The 7,500-nt window shown below is 50.8% G+C and overlaps 1 protein-coding gene across 1 annotated transcript in view; it reads left to right on the top strand.

Annotated features, from left to right (window-relative positions):
- Positions 1-7,500, top strand: part of LOC138359051 (clumping factor A-like) — an 18,228-nt gene that overhangs the window by 4,846 nt on the left and 5,882 nt on the right. The gene's annotated exons all lie outside the window — the stretch shown is intronic.

The raw sequence follows: 7,500 nt of genomic DNA, 5'->3' as shown, positions 1-7,500 counted from the left end.
AAGACCTTACCTTTAAAGAACACAATAAAGTAGCCGTCACAACTGCAAGAAAAATGACAGGTTGGATAACAAGAACTTTTCACACTAGAGATGCTGTACCGATGATGATACTTTTCAAAACGCTTGTGCTCTCTAGAGTGGAGTACTGCTGCACAATGACAGCCCCTTTCAAAGCTGGAGAAATTGCTGACCTGGAGAGCGTGCAGAGATCCTTTACTGCTAAAATCCACTCAGTAAAACATCTAAACTATTGGGACCGACTAAAGAGCCTAAATCTGTATTATCTTGAGCGCAGGCGGGAGAGATGCATAATAATTTACACGTGGAAAATAGTAGAGGGGCTGGTCCCAAACCTGCACACAGAAATAACACTTCATGAGACCAGAAGACATGGCAGGATGTGCAGAATACCCGCGTTGAAGAGCAGAGGTGCAACAGGTACTCTGAGAGAGAACTCTATCAACATCAGAGGCCCGAGACTGTTCAACACGCTTCCACTACACGTAAGGGGCATAACTGGCCGACCCCTCACAGTGTTCAAGAGAGAACTCGATAAGCACCTCCAAATGATACCTGATCAACCAGGCTGTGATTCATATGTCAGGCTGCGAGCAACCGCGTCCAACAGCCTGGATGACCAGTCCAGCAACGAGAAGGCCTGGTCGACGACCGGGCCGCGGGGACGCTAAGCCCCGAAAACACCTTAAGGTAAGTGAAGCCCAACAAGACGCCCTCGGCCAGAAATGGGAAGTGTCTCGTTACATAAGGGGAGCCGGTCGGCGGAGCGGACAGCACGCTGGACTTGTGATCCTGTGGTCCCGGGTTCGATCCCGGGCGCCGGCGAGAAACAATGGGCAGAGTTTCTTTCACCCTATGCCCCTGTTACCTAGCAGTAAAATAGGTACCTGGGTGTTAGTCAGCTGTCACGGGCTGCTTCCTGGGGGTGAAGGCCTGGTCGAGGACCGGGCCGCGGGGACACTAAAGCCCCGAAATCATCTCAAGATAACCTCAAGATTACGTGAGGATCCTCTGCCCGGGGAACCAGGCAGCCCCGATACTTGCACGAGTCTGTGGGTCGAGGCCAAGATGATGATGTACAGAAGAATGCCACAGTGTTGGAGAAGTCTATTCCTTTCTTGAGGTTATCTGGAGATAATTTCGGGGCTTTAGTGTCCCCGCGGCCCGGTCCTCGACCAGGCCTCCACCCCCAGGAAGCAGCCCGTGACAGCTGACTAACACCCTGGTGCCTATTTTACTGCCAGGTAACAGGGGCATAGGGTGAAAGAAACTCTGCTCATTGTTGCTCGCCGGCGCCTGGAATCGAACCCAGGACCCAAAGTCCAGCGTGCTGTCCGCTCGGCCGACCGGCTCCCTTTGGCACTGCACGTAGAGGTGACGTGCATTATTGTGTGGAATACCCGTGTGACGTGGTGCACGTCACTCACGGGTACTCACCTAGACACCACACGTCCTCCAGCAGCCCGTCCTCTAAATAAAGACCCAAAGTCCATTCCATCCACCCGCCAACCCCCCAGTCTATGAATGAAAAACAGTTTACACACGACTCAACTGCTGACGTTCGAACACTTCCGGAACAAGTGCTTCACTGACGACTTGTGTTCGAACCACAACGCTATAAATGCTTCACCCACGTACTACAAATACAAATAATCGCCAACAGAACCTAAACACCTATCCTAACCAATGCCTAAATATGCATAGCATGCTAATATATAACAATATTAATGTATATTTGAGAAAATTCATACATTTGTATAAACAAAATGCTAAAATTGCTGAATGCATCCTTGGGGTCGACCGCTGGATGGAATGGACTTCTGGTTCCATTACAGCCCATTAAAGATGGTCTTATTCCACTTGCAATGGACGTCTGTTGCTCACACTACAGCCTTGAGCCCCATTAATTCAATTACCTAAAAATTATCTTTTAAATTATCGACCAAGCAATTATCGTGCCTAATTAGTCAGGCTGTTAGGGTAATTAGACTGAAATTAATAATTCTTTAATAAGTTTCCATAAGATCTTCGTCAACGGCCACTTTCACTTCTATAGTTTTAACGGTCTTTCCGCAAATTTAAAATTAAAAATATTTGAATTTTAACGTTTTTATTTATTGAAACGCTCCTCTCCCAGAGACTGAAACGCTCCTCTCCCAGTGATGAAACGCTCCTCTCCCAGTGACTGAAAAACTCACTCTCCCAGTGACTGAAAAACTCACTCTCCCAGTGACGAAACGCTCCTCTCCCAGTGACTGAAACGCTCCTCTCCCAGTAATTGAAACGCTCCTCTCCCAGTGACTGAAACGCTCCTCTCCCAGTGACTGAAACGCTCCTCTCCCAGTGACTGAAACGCTCCTCTCCCAGTGACTGAAACGCTCCTCTCCCAGTGACTGAAACGCTCCTCTCCCAGTGACTGAAACGCTCCTCTCCCAGTGACTGAAACGCTCCTCTCCCAGTGACTGAAACGCTCCTCTCCCAGTGACTGAAACGCTCCTCTCCCAGTGACTGAAACGCTCCTCTCCCAGTGACTGAAACGCTCCTCTCCCAGTGACTGAAACGCTCCTCTCCCAGTGACTGAAACGCTCCTCTCCCAGTGACTGAAACGCTCCTCTCCCAGTGATTGAAACGCTCCTCTCCCAGTATTGAAACGCTCCTCTCCCAGTGACTGAAACGCTCCTCTCCCAGTGACTGAAACGCTCCTCTCCCAGTGACTGAAACGCTCCTCTCCCAGTGACTGAAACGCTCCTCTCCCAGTGACTGAAACGCTCCTCTCCCAGTGACTGAAACGCTCCTCTCCCAGTGACTGAAACGCTCCTCTCCCAGTGATGAAATGCTCCTCTCCCAGTGATGAAATGCTCCTCTCCTTGCGTGTACCCAACCACTTGGGCTGGACGGTCTCGCTTCATGCAGGTCGGCGTTCAATCCCCGACCGTCTAAGTGGTTGCGCACCATTCCTTCCCTCCGTCCCATCCCAAATCCTTATCCTGAACCCTTCCCAGTGCTATATAGTCGTAATGGCTTGGTGCTTGCCCCTGATATTCCCTTCTTCCTTGCGTATACACACTTCTCCAATATACAATTGTTCCAGCTGTCCATTCCCTCCATCCTGTATTAAATTTACACTCAATCGTGTATTAAACACAATTGAGTGTCCCACAGAAGTCAGACAGGGTAGGAGAGACTCTAGAGGATAGAACACCATCTACCCCCCCTGGCCAGAACACACTATCCACGCTCAAATGACCTCCTGGTAGGTCATTGAGGCGCACTATCCCCCCTCCAATACACACACAAAACAATATTGTCATCCACATTTCCCAGGAAATATTCCATTCACCTGGGCTGTAGGAGACTTGAACCACGGTCCCCCATGCGTGTAGCTCTATCAGTGTTTTTAAAAGACATAGCCCAGTCGATAGTTCCCAAGTGGGGAAACAAATGAGGGAAATCTTTCCTGGAAGAATAGAGGATAGGAATTCAAACCTCTCGAGGAATTGGGAGAAATCTTTCAGAAGTAGTTATCAAAAGCAGGCCCCCAGGGCGGGGGAGGTGGAGTGGGGGGGATGGTGAGGGGGGAGTGAGGGATGGTGAGGGGGGAGTGGGGGATGGTGAGGGGGGAGTGAGGGATGGTGAGGGGTGAGTGATGGATAGTGAGAGGGAGTGATGGATAGTGAGAGGGAGTGAGGGATGGTGAGAGGGAGTGAGGGATGGTGAGAGGGAGTGAGGGATGGTGAGAGGGAGTGAGGGATGGTGAGAGGGAGTGAGGGACGGTGAGAGGGAGTGAGGGACGGTGAGAGGGAGTGAGGGACGGTGAGAGGGAGTGAGAGATAGTGAGAGGGAGTGAGAGATAGTGAGAGGGAGTGAGAGATAGTGAGAGGGAGTGAGAGATAGTGAGAGGGAGTGAGAGATAGTGAGAGGGAGTGAGAGATAGTGAGAGGGAGTGAGACGGAGTAAGTAGTAGTGAGAGGGAGTGAAGGATGGTGAGAGGGAGTGAGGGATGGTGAGAGGAGTCAAGGAGGAGGAGGAGGGAGGGGGGAGGTGACAGAAGTCACTATCACCCACTTATTCAAAGTCGCGTGGCCCCCTACAAGGCTCGAACCCTGAAGTTCCGGCCCGGCCTGATCCAGTCGCCCCAGACACCCCCCCCCCCCGCCTTCACCCTCTAAGAACCAGAATCTTCTGACGTTGTTACCAAAGACTTGTTGACCAGCACTAACGACCCAACTAACCTCAACTACTGAAGGTCATAATGTATAAATGTTGTATTTAAACGGATTATTTTAGCTCAGGGACAAAAGCTTAAATCAATATTTTATTATTAAGTTGTGGCATAGACTGGGGGAGAGTAGTGTGTCTGTGGTCTTAAGACTGGGGGAGAGTAGTGTGTCTGAGGTCTTAAGACTGGGGGAGAGTAGTGTGTCTGTGGTCTTAAGACTGGGGGAGAGTAGTGTGTCTGTGGTCTTAAGACTGGGGGAGAGTAGTGTGTCTGTGGTCTTAAGACTGGGGGAGAGTAGTGTGTCTGTGGTCTTAAGACTGGGAGAGAGAGTAGTGTGTCTGAGGTCTTAAGACTGGGGGAGAGTAGTGTGTCTGAGGTCTTAAAACTGGGAGAGAGTAGTGTGTCTGAGGTCTTAAGACTGGGAGAGAGAGTAGTGTGTCTGTGGTCTTAAGACTGGGGGAGAGTAGTGTGTCTGTGGTCTTAAGACTGGGGGAGAGTAGTGTGTCTGAGGTCTTAAGACTGGGAGAGAGTAGTGTGTCTGAGGTCTTAAGACTGGGAGAGAGAGTAGTGTGTCTGAGGTCTTAAGACTGGGGAAGAGTAGTGTGTCTGTGGTCTTAAGACTGGGGGAGAGTAGTGTGTCTGTGGTCTTAAGACTGGGGGAGAGTAGTGTGTCTGAGGTCATAAGACTGGGGGAGAGTAGTGTGTCTGTGGTCTTAAGACTGGGAGAGAGTAGTGTGTCTGAGGTCTTAAGACTGGGGGAGAGTAGTGTGTCTGAGGTCTTAAGACTGGGGGAGAGTAGTGTGTCTGAGGTCTTAAGACTGGGGGAGAGTAGTGTGTCTGAGGTCTTAAGACTGGGGGAGAGTAGTGTGTCTGAGGTCTTAAGACTGGGGGAGAGTAGTGTGTCTGACGTCATAAGACTGGGGGAGAGTAGTGTGTCTGACGTCATAAGACTGGGGGAGAGTAGTGTGTCTGAGGTCTTAAGACTGGGGGAGAGTAGTGTGTGACGTCATAAGACTGGGGGAGAGTAGTGTGTCTGAGGTCTTAAGACTGGAGGAGAGTAGTGTGTCTGAGGTCTTAAGACTGGAGGAGAGTAGTGTGTCTGAGGTCTTAAGACTGGGGGAGAGAGTAGTGTGTCTGAGGTCTTAAGACTGGGGGAGAGAGTAGTGTGTCTGAGGTCTTAAGACTGGGGGAGAGTAGTGTGTCTGTGGTCTTAAGACTGGGAGAGAGTAGTGTGTCTGTGGTCTTAAGACTGGAGGAGAGTAGTGTGTCTGTGGTCTTAAGACTGGGGGAGAGTAGTGTGTCTGTGGTCTTAAGACTGGGAGAGAGTAGTGTGTCTGTGGTCTTAAGACTGGAGGAGAGTAGTGTGTCTGAGGTCTTAAGACTGGGGGAGAGAGTAGTGTGTCTGAGGTCTTAAGACTGGGGGAGAGAGTAGTGTGTCTGAGGTCTTAAGACTGGGGGAGAGAGTAGTGTGTCTGAGGTCTTAAGACTGGGAGAGAGAGTAGTGTGTCTGAGGTCTTAAGACTGGGGGAGAGTAGTGTGTCTGTGGTCTTAAGACTGAGAGAGAGTAGTGTGTCTGTGGTCTTAAGACTGGAGGAGAGTAGTGTGTCTGTGGTCTTAAGACTGGGGGAGAGTAGTGTGTCTGTGGTCTTAAGACTGGGAGAGAGTAGTGTGTTTGTGGTCTTAAGACTGGAGGAGAGTAGTGTGTCTGAGGTCTTAAGACTGGGGGAGAGAGTAGTGTGTCTGTGGTCATAAGACTGGGGGAGAGAGTAGTGTGTCTGTGGTCATAAGACTGGGGGAGAGTAGTGTCTGTGGTCATAAGACTGGGGGAGAGTAGTGTCTGTGGTCATAAGACTGGGGAAGAGAGTAGTGTGTCTGTGGTCTTAAGACTGGGGGAGAGTAGTGTGTCTGTGGTCTTAAGACTGGGAGAGAGAGTAGTGTGTCTGAGGTCTTAAGACTGGGGGAGAGTAGTGTGTCTGTGGTCTTAAGACTGGGGGAGAGTAGTGTGTCTGAGGTCTTAAGACTGGGGGAGAGTAGTGTGTCTGTGGTCTTAAGACTGGGGGAGAGTAGTGTGTCTGACGTCATAAGACTGGGAGAGAGAGTAGTGTGTCTGAGGTCTTAAGACTGGGGGAGAGTAGTGTGTCTGAGGTCTTAAGACTGGGGGAGAGAGTAGTGTGTCTGTGGTTTTAAGACTGGGGGAGAGAGTAGTGTGTCTGTGGTCTTAAGACTGGGGGAGAGAGTAGTGTGTCTGAGGTCTTAAGACTGGGGGAGAGAGTAGTGTGTCTGAGGTCTTAAGACTGGGGGAGAGAGTAGTGTGTCTGTGGTCTTAAGACTGGGGGAGAGAGTAGTGTGTCTGTGGTCTTAAGACTGGGGGAGAGAGTAGTGTGTCTGTGGTCTTAAGACTGGGAGAGAGTAGTGTGTCTGAGGTCTGAAGACTGGGGGAGAGAGTAGTGTGTCTGAGGTCTTAAGACTGGGAGAGAGAGTAGTGTGTCTGAGGTCTTAAGACTGGGGGAGAGTAGTGTGTCTGTGGTCTTAAGACTGAGAGAGAGTAGTGTGTCTGTGGTCTTAAGACTGGAGGAGAGTAGTGTGTCTGTGGTCTTAAGACTGGGGGAGAGTAGTGTGTCTGAGGTCTTAAGACTGGGGGAGAGTAGTGTGTCTGAGGTCTTAAGACTGGGGGAGAGAGTAGTGTGTCTGTGGTTTTAAGACTGGGGGAGAGAGTAGTGTGTCTGTGGTCTTAAGACTGGGGGAGAGAGTAGTGTGTCTGAGGTCTTAAGACTGGGGGAGAGAGTAGTGTGTCTGAGGTCTTAAGACTGGGGGAGAGAGTAGTGTGTCTGTGGTCTTAAGACTGGGGGAGAGAGTAGTGTGTCTGTGGTCTTAAGACTGGGGGAGAGAGTAGTGTGTCTGTGGTCTTAAGACTGGGGGAGAGAGTAGTGTGTCTGAGGTCTTAAGACTGGGGGAGAGAGTAGTGTGTCTGAGGTCTTAAGACTGGGGGAGAGAGTAGTGTGTCTGAGGTCTTAAGACTGGGGGAGAATAGTGATTTGGTGATGAAAAGTGTGTTTGAGACACTATGAGCAGAGCAAGAAGAACACACATGGTGAAGGTGAAGGGAGCGTGCAGCGTGTGAGGGGGGGAGGGTGCAGCGTGTGAGGGGGGGGGAGGGTGCAGCGTGTAAGGGGGGGGAGGGTGCAGCGTGTGAGGGGGGGGGGAGTGTGCAGCGTGTGAGGGGGGGGGAGCGTGCAGCGTGTGAGGGGGGGGAGCATGTAGCG

This window comes from Procambarus clarkii, chromosome 88, assembly GCF_040958095.1.
Source record: "Procambarus clarkii isolate CNS0578487 chromosome 88, FALCON_Pclarkii_2.0, whole genome shotgun sequence".
Classification (NCBI taxonomy): domain Eukaryota; kingdom Metazoa; phylum Arthropoda; class Malacostraca; order Decapoda; family Cambaridae; genus Procambarus; species Procambarus clarkii.
The sequence above is the reverse complement of the archived record's forward strand: the minus strand, read 5'-3'. Positions and strand labels throughout refer to the sequence as shown.